The following is a 14451-nucleotide window of genomic DNA, read 5'->3' as shown; positions in this document are numbered from 1 at the left end:
TTCCTGAGCGCAAGCTCCCGGGTGCCCCAGGGAAGACCCCAGGAGGACATGCTGGGCCCCCTCGGTTCCTCTCAGAGCAGGGAGTCAAGAGGGCCTTCCCTCTCCTACAAAGACAGACTCACTTCTTTAAAATCCACGGGGGGAAAAATCCCACTTTACAAAAGCAAGCATGACTGTCGGCACAAACATTCATGTTTCATTTAAAAACTGGCAGGTTTGGGTCTGAGTGATAGCACAGCGGGAAAGGTGCTTGCCTCGCACGCAGCCAACCCAGGTTTGATCCCTGGCATCCCACAGGGGCCAGCGGAGAGCAGCCAGGAGTGATTCCTGAGTGCAGAGCCAGGAGGAAGCCTGGAGTATCGTCAGGTGTGGCCCCCAAAGAAAGAAGAAAGAAAACCAGAAAAACAGACTGATTCTTTTTCTCCCTCAGGGCAAGTTCTGATGAGGAGTCTCTGAGAGTGCCCAGGCCCCCCCACACTGGAGCCAAGAAACACAGATCTCTCTTCCTCCAGCTGAAAAAAAAAATAAAAAAAACCATGGAAATGTTCAGTTCCCAACAAGCCCATGCAGGGTCCACGTCCACAGCCCACATGTAAAGTTCACTTCAGCCCACATGTGCCGTCCAGGGCCACCGGCTGTTAAGTACAGAAGTGCAGGAAGTGAGGAACTGAGGGTGTGCGGAACTCCTCAGGGCACTGGGACCCAGATGGTCCCCTTCCTCAGAGAGGATTCAAACTATAAAGCGCTGCAGGCCCGGGTGTGATGGAAGAGGGTTGGGGAAGGAGAGACATCAAGGAGGCCCCAAGGCTGACTCCTGCCGCAGGCCAGACCTGAGCCTGCTGATGGTAGGTGCGGGCACTGGGATCTGCAGCCAAGTGTGCACACCCCAGAGGACCCCACCCAGCTGTCTCCCTCGACAGGAGCAAGAAGCAGGAAGGCAGCCCAGAGGACCAGACTCCCCCAGCTCTGCGCCCAGAGCACGCGCAACGTGGCCGGGACAGTCACATGTTGCTGGACGTTTCCGTTTGTGACCGGACCTTCCTGATGGGAAGGAGGCCCTTCAAAGTGGTGTTCGACTCTGGCAAAGTGAAGATTTGCCAATTTTATGGGAGCCCGAAGCCCAGGTTCTGGGAGAGCAGCAGGAGTAAGGGCAGTGGAGGGGTCTGGCTTCTCGGCTCTGGCAAGGACGTGACCCCTTGACTGAAGGGATGTGTCCTTGTCCATGGGGCCTTTCACTCCGTAAGCATCACCTCTTGTGCTGGGAGCGTGTGGGGGTGGGGTTCTGGCAGCAGGTGCCCGGGCCCTGGTTCTCACGCGTGCCAGGTGAGCACAGTCCCTTCTTCCTCAGCTTCCTTCTTTTTGGCTTCTTTTATTGTGATTAATCAATTCATTTGGGAGGGGGGATTTTGGGGTTACAACCGGGCGTTGCTCAGGAGTGACTCCTGGCTCTGCACTCCGGAATTACTCCTGGCTGTGCTTCGGGGACCATATGGGATGCCGGGGATGGAACCTGGGTTGGCCACGTGCAAGGCAAACACCCTTCCTGCTGTGCTATAGCTCCGGCCCCATTCTCGGATATTTTCAATGGTAGATATTCCCCGACTCTTTTGAAGCATACATGCATATATACATATGTACATGTCTGTGTATGTATACATGCTTATCTATAACCTTTGTGGGTAGTCAGTTTGGTTTGTTTGGTGGGTGGGAACTAAGCCCTGGCTCTGTTCTCAGGGATCACTCCTGGCAAGGGAGGAGCAGCCCAGGCCGTCAGCAGTCACTTGAGCCCGGGAAAGTGGGGCTGTGAGGTCAGAGGGCACTGGCTCGCCTTCTCACGGTCATCAAAGAGCCTTGAGACGCTGTGTATGTCAACACATGTGGCTTCTCTTCCTGTCCCGGCCCAGGCTCTGGGCGAGCTAACTGGGGCGTCCAGTCCCTGCCGGGCTCATTGCTCCTCCGAGCAGTCTGGGAGTGGTCAGCTGTTCAGTGATCTGGCCAGGCCGCCCCATGTCCCCCGGATCCTGTGTGGTCACTCCGCGCAGCACCTCCCCAGGGGTCATACAGGGGTCACGCAGGGGTACACTTCCCCTCCTGTCCCATGCGAGAACCAGGGACCAATTACTCCTGGCGGTGCTCAGGGGACCATATGGGATGCCGGGGACTGAACCTGGGTCTGGCATGTGTAAGTCAAACGCCCTCCCCGCTGTGCTATCGCTCTGGCCCAGGATATGGTTTTTCTCAAGGCTGAGGCCGGGCCTATACGCCCTGGTCACCACCATCACCCACCTCATTCTGCAAGTTTGCATTGGTGTTCCTGGTGTCCTCCAGGGAGGCCAGGGTCTCTGTCTTCTCTTGGGACAGTTGTTCCATAAAATGCCTGGCATCTTCCGCTGTCTGCACAGCCTGGAGAGAGAAACCTCGTTGAGCCAGGCCTGGGGGCCAGGGAGGGGTTGGCCGCAGTGGCAGAGCACAGCGCGAAACGCCACACAAACCTGCCACAGTGGTTCCGGCCCCCGCTGGGCGCCGCTCACCCCTCGGGGACTCACGTCTAAACCGCTCAGCGGCAAGACTGATGCCCCGAAACAGCCTAGTGCTCCCAGAGAGCCTCCATTCCTCACACAGAATAAAAATGACATGAGCGGACAGCTAAGCAGGCCTGGTTGGAAAGCGTTGTGGGCAGGGGGGAAAGGAAGGAGAGGAGATGTGAGCCGTGAGCACAGGTGTGGGAGTGGGAGAAAGGCAAACCCTGAGTGAGCTGGGAAGAGAGAACACCTGCCCGGCACCAGGCACCCTCGAGTCCAGGCTGCCCTGCACCGGGCACACTGCTGGTGGCACAGGGCACCCCCGAGTCCCAAGTGAGCAGACTCAGGGCAACCGCTCAAAGTCCCCCCGGAAGACACCGCTTTACTTTACAACTCAGTGCCTCTCTCATGACTTCCCTTACGTCTTGAAGAGCCACAGTGCAATCTTCCGTGAGAACTCCCCCCGGATATGAACATACTGTTCTTTTTGGTTTTATTCACAGCTTATGCCTTGTCCTAGAGGTCAGCAGGCACGTGGTGACGAGCTGTCCCTGCGCCCGCAGCAAACAGCCCGTGACACACGGGTTCCGTGGGGATCCACCGCTCCTTGTGCCGACGAAGAGCAATCCTCTTAACCGCTACAAGGGGGTGCCCGGGGCCAACGGGGGTCGGGCCTGCTCCACTTTACCGTAAATGACGGCAGCGTCTCGAGCTCTCTGATTTTAACGGCGAGCCTGATCTTGTCCTTTCTCAGCAGGCGGTTCTCCTTCTGGGCCTCCAGAAGGTTGGCCGAGACGTGGCTGCTGGTCTGGGCCAGCCGACTGACCTCCTTCTGGAGGAGGAAGTAACTGCCGGCCAGCTGCTCCTTCTCCCGCAGGATCTCGGCCACCTTCTTGTCTGACCGCGCCTTCTCCTCCACCAGGTCCAGGTGCTCGGCCTGCAGCCCCTGGGCACGCACCCGCAGCTCCTCCACCTCCTGCTCCAGCAGCCCCAGGCGGCCTCGCAGCTGGCTGGCCTCGTGGGCGGCCGCCTGGGTCTCCTGGGCACGGGCCTCCCGCTCCTGCACCAGGGCCTGCTGTGCCGCGAGCCAGTCCTCCGCCAGCCGCCGGCACTCCTCCTGCCGCTCGGCGTCAAGCGCCTCCTTGGCCTGCAGCACGCTGGCGTGTGTCTTCTCCAGGCTGCGGGCCGCGTCCCGGGCCTCCTGCAGCGCCGCCTCGAGGGCCAACTGCTTCTCGAGGGCCGACTTCTTCTCGGCCGTGAGCTCCTCGATCTCTTGCACCAGCGACTTCTGATCCCGAGCCAGCTCCTCGTAGGAGCACTGCAGCTTCTGGATGATGTTGTCCTTGTCCTTGGCCAGGGATAGGTTCTCCAGAACCAGCTTCTTCGCATGCTCCTCCAGCTGGCCCCTCTCCTCCAGGCCCTTCTTACACTCGGCCACCAGACCGCTCTTGCTCATCTGCAGCTCCTCCACCAGGGCCTGCAGCCCCACCTTGGCGACCTGCAGGGCGTCGTTCTCCGCGCGCACCCTCTGGAGCTCCTCCTGCACTGCCCTGCCCTCTTCCAGCACTTTCTCTTTCTCCGCCTCGAGGGCTTCTCGGCCGAGCCGCTCCTCCTGCCAGAGCTTCTCTGCGGCCCGCCTGGCCTCGATGACCTTCTCTTTATCGAAAAGAATCGCTTGGTTCAACAGCCAGAGCTTCCTCTGCTCTTCCCGCAGCGAAGAGTTTTTGGCCTCCGCTTCCTTCAACTTCAATAGCAATGACTCTCTCTCTGACTTCAGAGAGAGCTTCTCCTTCGCCAGCAATTGATTCTCTGACCTCAGGGCCCTGCGATCCTCCGACATCAGCTCAATTTCCTCTGATGTTATTAGGGAAGTTAATGACTACAGAAACAAAAGCGGGGAAGAATGGAAACAAGAATGAGATCAAGCAGGCACAAGCAAGCCAAGCACTTCATGTGGCCTAAATACCAGAAATGAAAATGGCAGAGTAGTCTTACCTGCACACGCGTGTATATGCGCGCGCACACACTCACACACTCACACACACACGCACACACACACGCAGGATGGAGAGGCTGAAACAGCTTCACAGGGTCAACATATCTACCTGCCTTTTTTGTGGATGGGGGCCCCACACCTGGAGGTGTTCCGGGCTCGCTCAGGGTTCTGTGCTCAGGGATCACTGCTGGCAGGGCCGGAGGACCATACGGGATGCTGGGGATCAACCCGGGTTGGCTGAGTACAAGGCAGCACTACCCATTCTGACTATCAGCCATTTTATTTTTGAAATGCCGTCTTAAATTATTCCTGACAGCTCCCCGGAAGGTTTAAGTACAGTTGGATCTTGACGTTGGGGCATAAGATTTTTCCCCCCACTTCAATTATTCTATTATAAAATCCATCACTGTCATAGAAGGGATGCATTAAAAAACTAGTTTTCAGTACAATTCAAAGAACTACAAAAAGTATTTTGTTTTTGAACTTTGTGCAGAAGGGGAAGGCAAAAGCAACCACTGCTGGTCAAACGATTTTCACAGGGACAAACAGAGGCAGGAAATGGACTTAGTCCCAAAAGTTATACACTTTATAGAAAATCCAGACTAATCCACCAAGCTTTGGAGACTGAAGCCAACAGGTTTTGCTTGCCAAACACAGTAACAACAAGTCTCAAAATGGAGACATTAGTGGGCCCGCTCGAGCAAATCGATGAACAATGGGAGGCAGTGTTTGCAGTAATTTGGGAGGGACCCAGAGGATCCAGGAGGAGTGGCCGCACACGGGCCAGGGTCTCCCTCACCTGCTCTCCCTGCCCGTCAGCAATGGGTTGTGCGTTTTCTTTTCTGAGTCTCAATGCACACCATAGTTTAACCGCCATGTACTTTCCAGAACTTTCTGCAGCAAGGGCTATCTTCTCTGTCCAGCTCAGCAGCCATGAGCTGCAGCAGGCTACTGGTGTGCGCTGGGCAGCTGACCGCTGACGGTCAGGTTACCGGAATGGGGCTGACCTGAGCATGTACACGAGGCTGCTGGCCACAGAACTGGGCTGTGCAGGTGGTCCAGAGAGGAGACGTAGCCCTGGCTCTGGTGCGTGGTGGAAAGAGGCCGGGCACCAACACACACGCGGGCCATGGCCGCCACTCAGCAGCCCTGGTTTCCTCTGATGTAAGCTCGCTTCCGTTTTCTTTCCACTGGCTTATAGATATGTATACACACACATATATATACAAGCACATATATGTATAGGCATACACATATATGTATAAACTATACATGGGACCAAGCGTGTAAAACTAAAAATGTATCAAAATATGTACATATGAATTAAAATACACTTATTATATGGATATAAAGATGTACACATATGTACATGTTATGTATGTACACACATATATGTGTGTGTACATTATTTTCCTTCTTGTTTTGGGGTTCACACCCGGCAGAGGTCACGGCTTCCTCCTGGGTGCTTGGGGGACCCTGGGGGATGCTGGGGATCCCCCGGTGGGTCACATGCACAGCAAGTGCCCTCTCACTGCACTATTCTAGCCGCTCTATTTCTCCCCACTGAGCTTCGAACCTTAACATTTCTCTGATACACTAAAAAATGCCTTTGAGCAATCAAGTGAAAACACGAAGGCCTGAACTTACTGAGCAAGCTAAAGACAAAACGGACAACCCAAGCTGGGGTCCCTGGGCTTCTATGTGCTCTGCCGGGCGCCCCGGGAGCAACCCCCTTCCAGCTCTCACAGGCGCCAACGGGCGGAGGAAGTGTCTGAGGCTGCAGGCCGAGGCCCCCAACAGAACCCGACCCCGAGACGGCGGCCCTGCGCCCACACACCTTGGCCTTGTCGGCTTGCGTCTTCAGCTCAGCCACCTCCCGCAGCAGGCTCCCGTTCTCCGCCTGCACCGCCTGCAGCTTCTCCTCCGCCTGCAGCTGCAGCTTCTGCAGGGCCTGCAGCGCCTCCTCGTGCTGCGCCTGGCTCTCCGTGGTGGACTTGGCGTGCTCGGCCTGCAGAGCCTGGGACTGGCTGCGGCTCACGTCCACCTTCTCCCCCTGCGGGGAGCCGGGGGCCACCATCAGCCGCAGGCCTCCTGCCTACCCCCAGCACACACGCGCGCACACACATACACACACACACAACGCACACAAACACATAAACATACCCGCACACACACGGGCGACTCTGCTCTGCTCACCAGCACACACACACAATGTTCATGAAAATGAACTTGCACTTAGAACATAGATATTGGGGGCTGAAGGGCTGGCACAGGGTCCAGGCGCCCGAGAACAGCCAGCCGGTTAGACCCTGAGCCAGGAGTACCACCGAGTTTGGAGGGAGCCCCAATAAACATGGTGATCATCTGGGGGCTGGGAGAGAGAGAGCACTGAGTAAGGCCACTTGGCCCTGGTCTGAATCCCGGCACTAACAGGAATATCCTGAGCACAAAGCCAGGAGTCGCCTCCAAGGACTGACAGGCATGGCACTAGTCCCCCACAACCACCATCAAAAAAAATATATTTATACACACACCCCAGGGCCAGAGCAATCACCCAGCGGGGAGGGTGTTTGTCTTGCACAAGGATGACCCGCCTTTGATCCCCAGCATCCCATAGGGGATGCACCGTCAGTAGTAATTCCTGAGTGCAGAGCCAGGAGTGACCCCTGAACGTCCCCAACTGTGACAAAAAAAGACAAAAAACAACAAGAACTACAACAGGAACAAAAAAACCACAGAAAACAAAAATAATCTACCCCGAACTCACACACACAAAAAAACAAACACACACACACACACACAAAAATCCTAAAAAGAAAACCAGAAAAAACACTTTGATCCAGTGCAGGAAGGTGTCTGGAAGGTTCCAGAAAAGCGGCCTTCCCAGTGCATGTCTCTCACCCCCTCCCCTTGATGTGAGCCCCCAGTGCTCCCGGCTGCCAGGGGAGACCGAGCCGAGGGGGCAGGGGCACGGGAGAGGAGCCTGAGGCGCTGCTGAGGGGAGGAAGGAGCCTGGCACTCAGGGAGCATCGCTGGCCACTCACTGATCAGGCAGAGGCGGAGGGCACAGCGCGGACAGAGCAGCGCACCTACCTTTGCTGCCCCAATGGGGGCTCGCGCAGCCCCTGGGGCTTTCTAGCTGACACGCTCGTGAGCCTCAGAGGCAATAGGGCCGAGCTCGCCTGAGGAGGCATCGCTTTACCCTCAGCAAGGGAAAGATCAGCGTCCGACTCCCCTGGTACTCACCAAACTCCGAAGCTCTTTCTCCAAAGCCTCCTTCACTCGAGTGACTTCGTTCAAGTTCTCCTGAAGACTACGAAGCGCTAGCTCCTTCCCCTGCAGCTCCTCAGCCAGGCTCTCGGCCTACCAGAGTGACAAGGATGGAGTGAATGGACCAAAAATACGAACAGGAACAGGAAGGGGAAAACAAAACAGAAAGCACATATGAGAAGCCCATGACCCAACACAACCCCGAAGAACAGAGGCGTGAGGTGAGCGTGATTGCCTGAAGCTCTCAAAGCCAAGGCCTTGGCGCCATCAGTTCTGGTGATGACTGTCTAGTGGTTATTGAAAATGGCTCAAACAGAGGCATTTTCTAGACCTACATTTGGAGTGACCAGAAAATAAGAAAGCCTATGAGAAAGACTGACTTTCCAGGGGCGGGGAGACGGCACAAAGGGCTGGAGTACACACCAGGCCCGAGTTTGAACTGCAGCACCACTGGGCGAGCCTGAGATCGGTCCACAAGCTGAAAAGACCAGCTACTGCTGGGTGGGAGGACCCCAGAGCCGAGAGCATGGCTTGGCGAGGAAGAAGGAAGTAAGCAAGGGAGGAGGGAGGCTAAGGATACGAAGGAGGGAGGGAGGAAACAGGGAAGAAAGAGAAAGGGAGGGGAGGGAGGGAAGAAAAGGTTTATCTCTTTTTTTTTTTTTTTGGCCTGCTCGAGCTAATCGATGAACAACGGGAGGACAGTGACAATGACAGTGACCCTATGGGGTGCTGGAGATCGAACTCACTTAGGCCGTGTGCAAGGCAAATGCCCTTCCCACTGTACTATCACTCTGGCCCCCAAGATTTACTTTCTTGTAGTTTCTTGTCTGTGACTTTAAAAGTTTGAGGGGTTTCAATATGAATTTAAAATGAAGAACCTGTAATCCACTAGGCAGCAGTCACCAGAACTTGACGTTTGTTACATCTTGATGCGAACAAGTGGCTCAACTATCCCCTGCTGTGTCCTAGGAATTGATTCCGTTTGTTTCAGCCGGTGTTTCCGGAATGCCAGCTAAGGAGTCCTAAGTCCTGAGAGGAACTCCCGGGGGTCTCTGGGTCCTTCTGTTATGTCTGTCACTCCTGTCTACAAATCCCACAGCCCTTCCATCTTGGCCAACAGAGAAGTTTCTCCAACAAAGCGCCCAGCGCCGGGAGGGGGGGAGAAACGGGGAGAGGGGGGCGGCTGGGAGGGCATGTCTCTGCCACCACAATCCTATAGGAGGAAAAGGGCATTTCTCGGGGCTCCTTGGTGAGAACTGCAGCTTCCTCGGCTTGGCCCAGATCTCACTGTCTTGTCCTTCCGCAGGGTCAGGGCTACCATGAGAGTCCATGCCCGTGGTCAGCAGGAGGCCATGATGGAAGGCGGACTTGGCCCAAGCACCCCTTAGAGACTGAAAGGGATGAAATCTCTGCAGGGCTGGGCGGGGGCTTGTGCTGCAGGCAGGGAGGGGCCGGCAATGAGAAATACCAAGATGGGCCACGTCACCAGCCCTGAGGGAGCGCAGAGGCTCAGAGGCATTGAGCACGAGCTGGAAACTGAGGCACCTCGGGGACAGGATGGCAAAGCCAGTCACACGAGCAAGTGGTCAGCAAGGTCAGGGAAAGACTCCTGCGGCCAGACTCGAGCCCAAGGGTCTGGGCAGACTTGGTGAGTACACAGGGGGCCCAAGGCGGGGGGGCCGAGGTTTGCTCTGGGGGCTCCTATCTTGTTTTCTCACTGGCCTTGTGAAGAGTTCTCAGTTTCAGAAAGACCCCAGACGGGCCCAATTAGCCGGGGCCAAGGCTTGCATGGCATCCGGGTGCTGGGGACCAATGACAGCCCCAGAATCGTGCCGACACGTTCTCAGTCCCATCAGAGGGAACCGCACGGGACGTGACCGGGAGACCTGTCAGCACCAAGCCGGAACACGGCGGAGAGCAGACTGACACACAGCATGCAGGGAGCGAGCGTGGAAGTGGGCGAGGGCGCCCGGGTACCAACCTGCCGCTCTCGGCCCACTTTGCATTCTCTAACTCCTGAATCTGCCGCTCAGCCACCTGGAGCTGCTGCCTGATCCTCTCCATTCCCAATTTACCTCGGAACTGGCCTTCCGGAGCCCATCGAGCTGCAAGAGCTTCTCCTGGGTGGCCTCCAGCTGCTCCGTGGCGTCGGCCAGGGCCTGGGCTTGCTGACTACACATGGCCCGCAACCCCTCCAGGTGCTTTACCTTTGTCTCCGCCTCCTGCAGCTTGTTCAGGGTGTCCTCCATCTCCACCAGGTGCTGGTCCTCGGTCTGGTCGAGCTTGGCCCGCGCGGCCTCCAGGCTGTTCTTCTGCTCCTGGGCCATCCTGACCAGCCGCGACCTGAGCGTCTGCAGCTCAGAGGCGTGTGCTGCACGCCCAGCCACCTGCTGGGCCTTTAAGTTCTCCACCTCCTGCTGGGACTCGAACTGCAGCCTCTCCATCTGCATCTTGAGCTCGGCCACCTCGGCCGCCTCGGCACCCACGCCCCGGCTCACGGACGCCTTCGGCTCGCCCATGGCCTGTTGGGGCGGGGCGATGGCCGTCTCCAGCTTGGACTTCCACGGGGCGATCAGGTCCACGTTCTCCTTGTTGGCATGGTCCTGCTTGGTCCTCCCCCACTCGTTCTCCTTGGCGAGCTTCTCGGAGGCCGCCTCCTTCTGGTGGGAAAACAAAATTTCCATGAACTTAAAACAGGAAGGAAAAGAAGCAGAAATAGAAATTATTCTTTTGCAAACTGACTGTTTGCTTTTTCTTGTTTTAAGGAATTTCATTGTTTTCATTTCATCATCCTGTTATTCGTCGATTGCCTCGAGCAGGCCCCAGTAACGTCTCTTTCATCCTAGCCGTGAGATTATATTCAAGGCTATTTAGGAGAATGAGACCCATCATTGTTACTGGTATTTGGCATATTTGGTACGCCACGGGGAGTTTGCCAGACTCTGCCCTGTGGGCAGGCTACATTCGATAGCCTGCAAGTTTGTCCAAAATAGGAATGAGACAATAAGGTGTCATAAAACAAAAGTTCTGATAAGATGTCGCGTGGCCGCGAGGTTCCGGGATCTGGATTTTATAGTCTCTGAGTCTTGGCCGCTGATGGGATTACACGGCGCCAGGGGGCCAGGTGGTCGGTGTGACCCCCGCCTACTTAAAAAAACTGGGGTTCTAAAGGATTTGATTTGTGCTGCTTGACTGAAAATCAAAGCTGAGGCAAAGGCGTAGACCCAACTGTCAGAACGAGAGAAAAACGCTCATCAACAGCAGCCTCCGGCCCCAAGGAGCAGAGGTGCCTCCGCCGGGCCCTGCCAGGTGCATGACACCAGGTATCCCTGTCTGATTTGGAGTCTCCAGCAGAAGTGGTCCCGGCGGGGTCGGCCAGGCCACCCCGCATCCTTGCCTGCACCCTGCAAGCCTCTTGACCTGCCCGGGCTTTACCTCCAGGTCGCCTTTGGTGATAGACTCCTCTTCGACTCGGAACTGGAGGTCCTCCACTTTCCTGTGGGGGAGAGGGAGAGTTGTGAGGGGCGTCACTGCTGCCCCCCATGAGGGCCACCATCCTGTAGATGCGCGCCTGACCCAGCCCCCGCCTCCACACACAGGAGGGCTGAGAGAGTCAGCGAGGGCCAGAGCGAGAGTACAGCGGGCAGGGCATTTGTCTTGCACGTGGCCGACCCGGGTTCAATTCGGACCTGAGCAATGCCAGGAGTAATTCCTGAGTGCCGAGGCAGGAGTAACCCCTGAGCATCGCTGGGTTGACCCAAAAAGAAAAAAGAGAAAGCGAGTCCCCTCGGCTGTGAGCACTGGGTGGTACCCGCAGGCTACAGGAGTAAGCTCTGTCGAGCCAACGCCAGACGCAGTGCCATATCAGCCTTTTCTGCCTCGCAGCTAACAGAGGTGGTTAGAGACTGACCAGGTGCGCGTGCCAGTCCCTCCCAGCCAGCGCCTGTCCCCGCATCGGGACAACAACTGAGCCCCTGGGAGAGAAGCAGCAAATGACTCGGGGCCAGGGCGGGGGGGTAGGAGGGGTGAGTTCAGCATGTGGAGCTGAGGGGCTGAGCCGGGCACTGGCAGTGCCCCTGGGCACCACACTGCCAGGAGCCCATCTGAGAAGACGGTCTTGGCCGGCACCCCGTGTCCGTCTGTCTGCAGCCTGGCCTGAGCCCTGCCTGTCTGCTGCCGTGCCCCATGGGTGCTGCAGGTTTCCTCCCGCCCAGGACTTAACCCCAGGGACTCCCACAGGGCCCCACTGGGATACGACAGTTCCCAGCCAGCCAGCACAGGTCTCCTGAACACCAGGCCACGTGGACACAGCAGGGAGGGCCGGGGGTGGCTGGGCTCCAGTGAGCTCCCCCCATGCCCCCCAATGAGGCCACTCTCCGGACTGGGCACCCGCTGGTTTGTGGTTCTCACAGCCCTGGAAGGCCAGGAGCACCCCACCCGAGGCAGCCCCCCAGCTCCTGGCACGGCCTCACCTCTTCTCCTCCTCCAGCTGGTTCAGCAGCTCCACCTTCTCCCAGTCGCTCGCTTTCAGCATGGCCCGCAGCTCGTCCATCTTGGCCTCCAGCTCCAGGATGTACTGTGGAGGCAACTGTGCGTGAGTGTCCTCGCCCGCCCCCGACAGCCCTCTGTGGGCTGGCACCGCCACCTGCCACCGTGGCACGCTGAACGCGTCTCCCACCTAAGATGCAGCATTTCTGGAAGGCGGGACGGGAAACACAGCACGAAAGCACCGGCGGGGACAACTCGGCGCTCCCTGAACCCCCACGGGGCGAGCAGAAGGTGCATGCGATCAAACCACTTGGCGGACGCCACCGCAACGATGGCAGACGGGGACCCACTGCCTCTCCCTGCACTGCCTGCACCAAGCTCGCGCCCAGCCTCTGCTGCAGGTGTCTCTCGGACCCGGCACTGCCGTCTGCACAGACGTCACCTGGTTGTGCCCGTCCTGGCCAGGGCCAGCTCCTGCTCTATCTCCCCCACATGGCTCGTGGCCTTGGACACCTCCACCCGCTCCAGGTCTCGCTTGGCCAGCAGCTGCTCAATGTGCTGCTGCTTCTCCTTCAGCGCCTCCTGGAGGGCGGTGGTGCCGGAGATCTTGCGGGCGCAGCGGGAGGAAGTTACCGGCAACTGGAAAGGAAAAAGAGACGTGAAGGGGGTGGGGGCGGCGGACGCGGGCATGCATGTGGCTATCCTCAGCAAAGCAGATGGAGGAGCGCTGCATCCGTGCATATGGGCCACTGACTCTCAGCAGAAGCGTCTTGAAACCTTCCCGAAGATCCTTGGACGGGACCTGGGCTCCACTGACCTCGGGCCTCATGGGAATCCAGAGACTCTTCTGCAGAGCCGGAGGCAGCCCCCTCCACAGCCCGCTCTGGCCTGAGCTTCCTTAAGGCTGAGCCCTTGGCTTGAGCTTGAGGCCGGCTCCAGCATCTTCAACCTTGCACGTCCGTCCATCAGGGTCTCCCCAGGGCAGCCTGGCCCTTCTCTCTTCCTCTTCCTTCCAGCTCACCTCGCTCTCCCCAGCACCTGCCCCAGGCCTGAACAGCAGTAACCAGAGACTCTTGTCTCTGGGAATGGCCCCGTGCCCCTGAGGGTCACTGGGTGTGACCCCATAAAAGACCCCTGTGCCATCTGCCTTCGAAAGTGGGGGATGAGAGGCTAGAATGGTAAATTTGCGGGGAAGGCGCTGGCCTTGCACGCCGCTGACCCGAGCTGGATCCCAGGTACCCACCCCACAGGGTCCCGAGCCCACCAGGAGTGAGTCCTGAGTGCAGAGCCCGGAGTAAGTCCTGAGCATTGCTGGGGGGTGGCCCAAAATCCAGGAAAAAAAGGAACAAGTGGTGGGTGAGCATTGTGAGGGCTCACGCCCAGCGAGCAGGACAGCAAGGGCAGCTCAGGGGAAGACCAAGCACAAAGGGAAGGAGAGAAGAGGCAAAGACAGTGAGGAGGGGAGGGGGTGGGCTGGAAGGCCGCGGGGACCGGGGGTCCTGTCCGTTCTGTCCTGGGCTCATGGTCACTCATGGTCGCTCTGCAGACCAGTTTCCTTGCGGCACAACGGCCCCTGCAGGCGGGGACACAGCGGGACCTGGTCTTCATTCTTCAGGCACACGGTGGCGGGGGCTGGGGCGGGGGTGGCCGAGGACGTCCGCTCCTTCTGCCTGGCCACCCCTGACCCATTGCCCTGCTGCGAGCCAGCCGCAGGGTCTCTTGCCGCTTCCCTGCATCATCTGAGGTGCTGCCAATTGCCTGCTGACTGACGGGCCCAGCAGGGCCCAGGCTGTCCACCGCTGCTTTGCCTGCTGGGAGCTCTCAAGCTTCCTGTTTCTGTCCGGGGAGCAGCTCATCCTTGCCTCTGCGTAAGGATCTGGCCGTGACTCCCCAATACACTTAAAGTATATTGGTCAGATTAAATGCTCTCCCCAGGGCCAAAGAGTTTTTTTTTGGGGGGGGGGGAAGGTGCTTGCAGAGGTTCAAGATCCAGCACCATCAGGAGTGACCCCAAGAGCAGAGAGCCAGGCATAAGCCCTGAGCACCCCTGAATGTGGCCCCAAAACCAAATAATAAATAAATAAAATTTCTAGGAGGACACGAGCTCTCGGGCCCAGCCATGTGCAGTGCTGCCGGGAAGTGCACTCAACTCTGATTTCAAGGGGTGGCTGGGAA

General features: G+C 57.8%; 1 pseudogene; it reads right to left on the bottom strand.

Moving 5' to 3' along the window:
* The window catches only part of LOC130021555 (vacuolar protein sorting-associated protein 33A-like), a 61977-nt pseudogene that overhangs the window by 8913 nt on the left and 38613 nt on the right, over positions 1 to 14451 (bottom strand).

Source organism: Sorex fumeus, unplaced genomic scaffold, assembly GCF_029834395.1.
Source record: "Sorex fumeus unplaced genomic scaffold, SorFum_2.1 ptg000017l, whole genome shotgun sequence".
Lineage (NCBI taxonomy): Eukaryota > Metazoa > Chordata > Mammalia > Eulipotyphla > Soricidae > Sorex > Sorex fumeus.
This window is presented reverse-complemented; position numbering and strand designations above follow the sequence as displayed.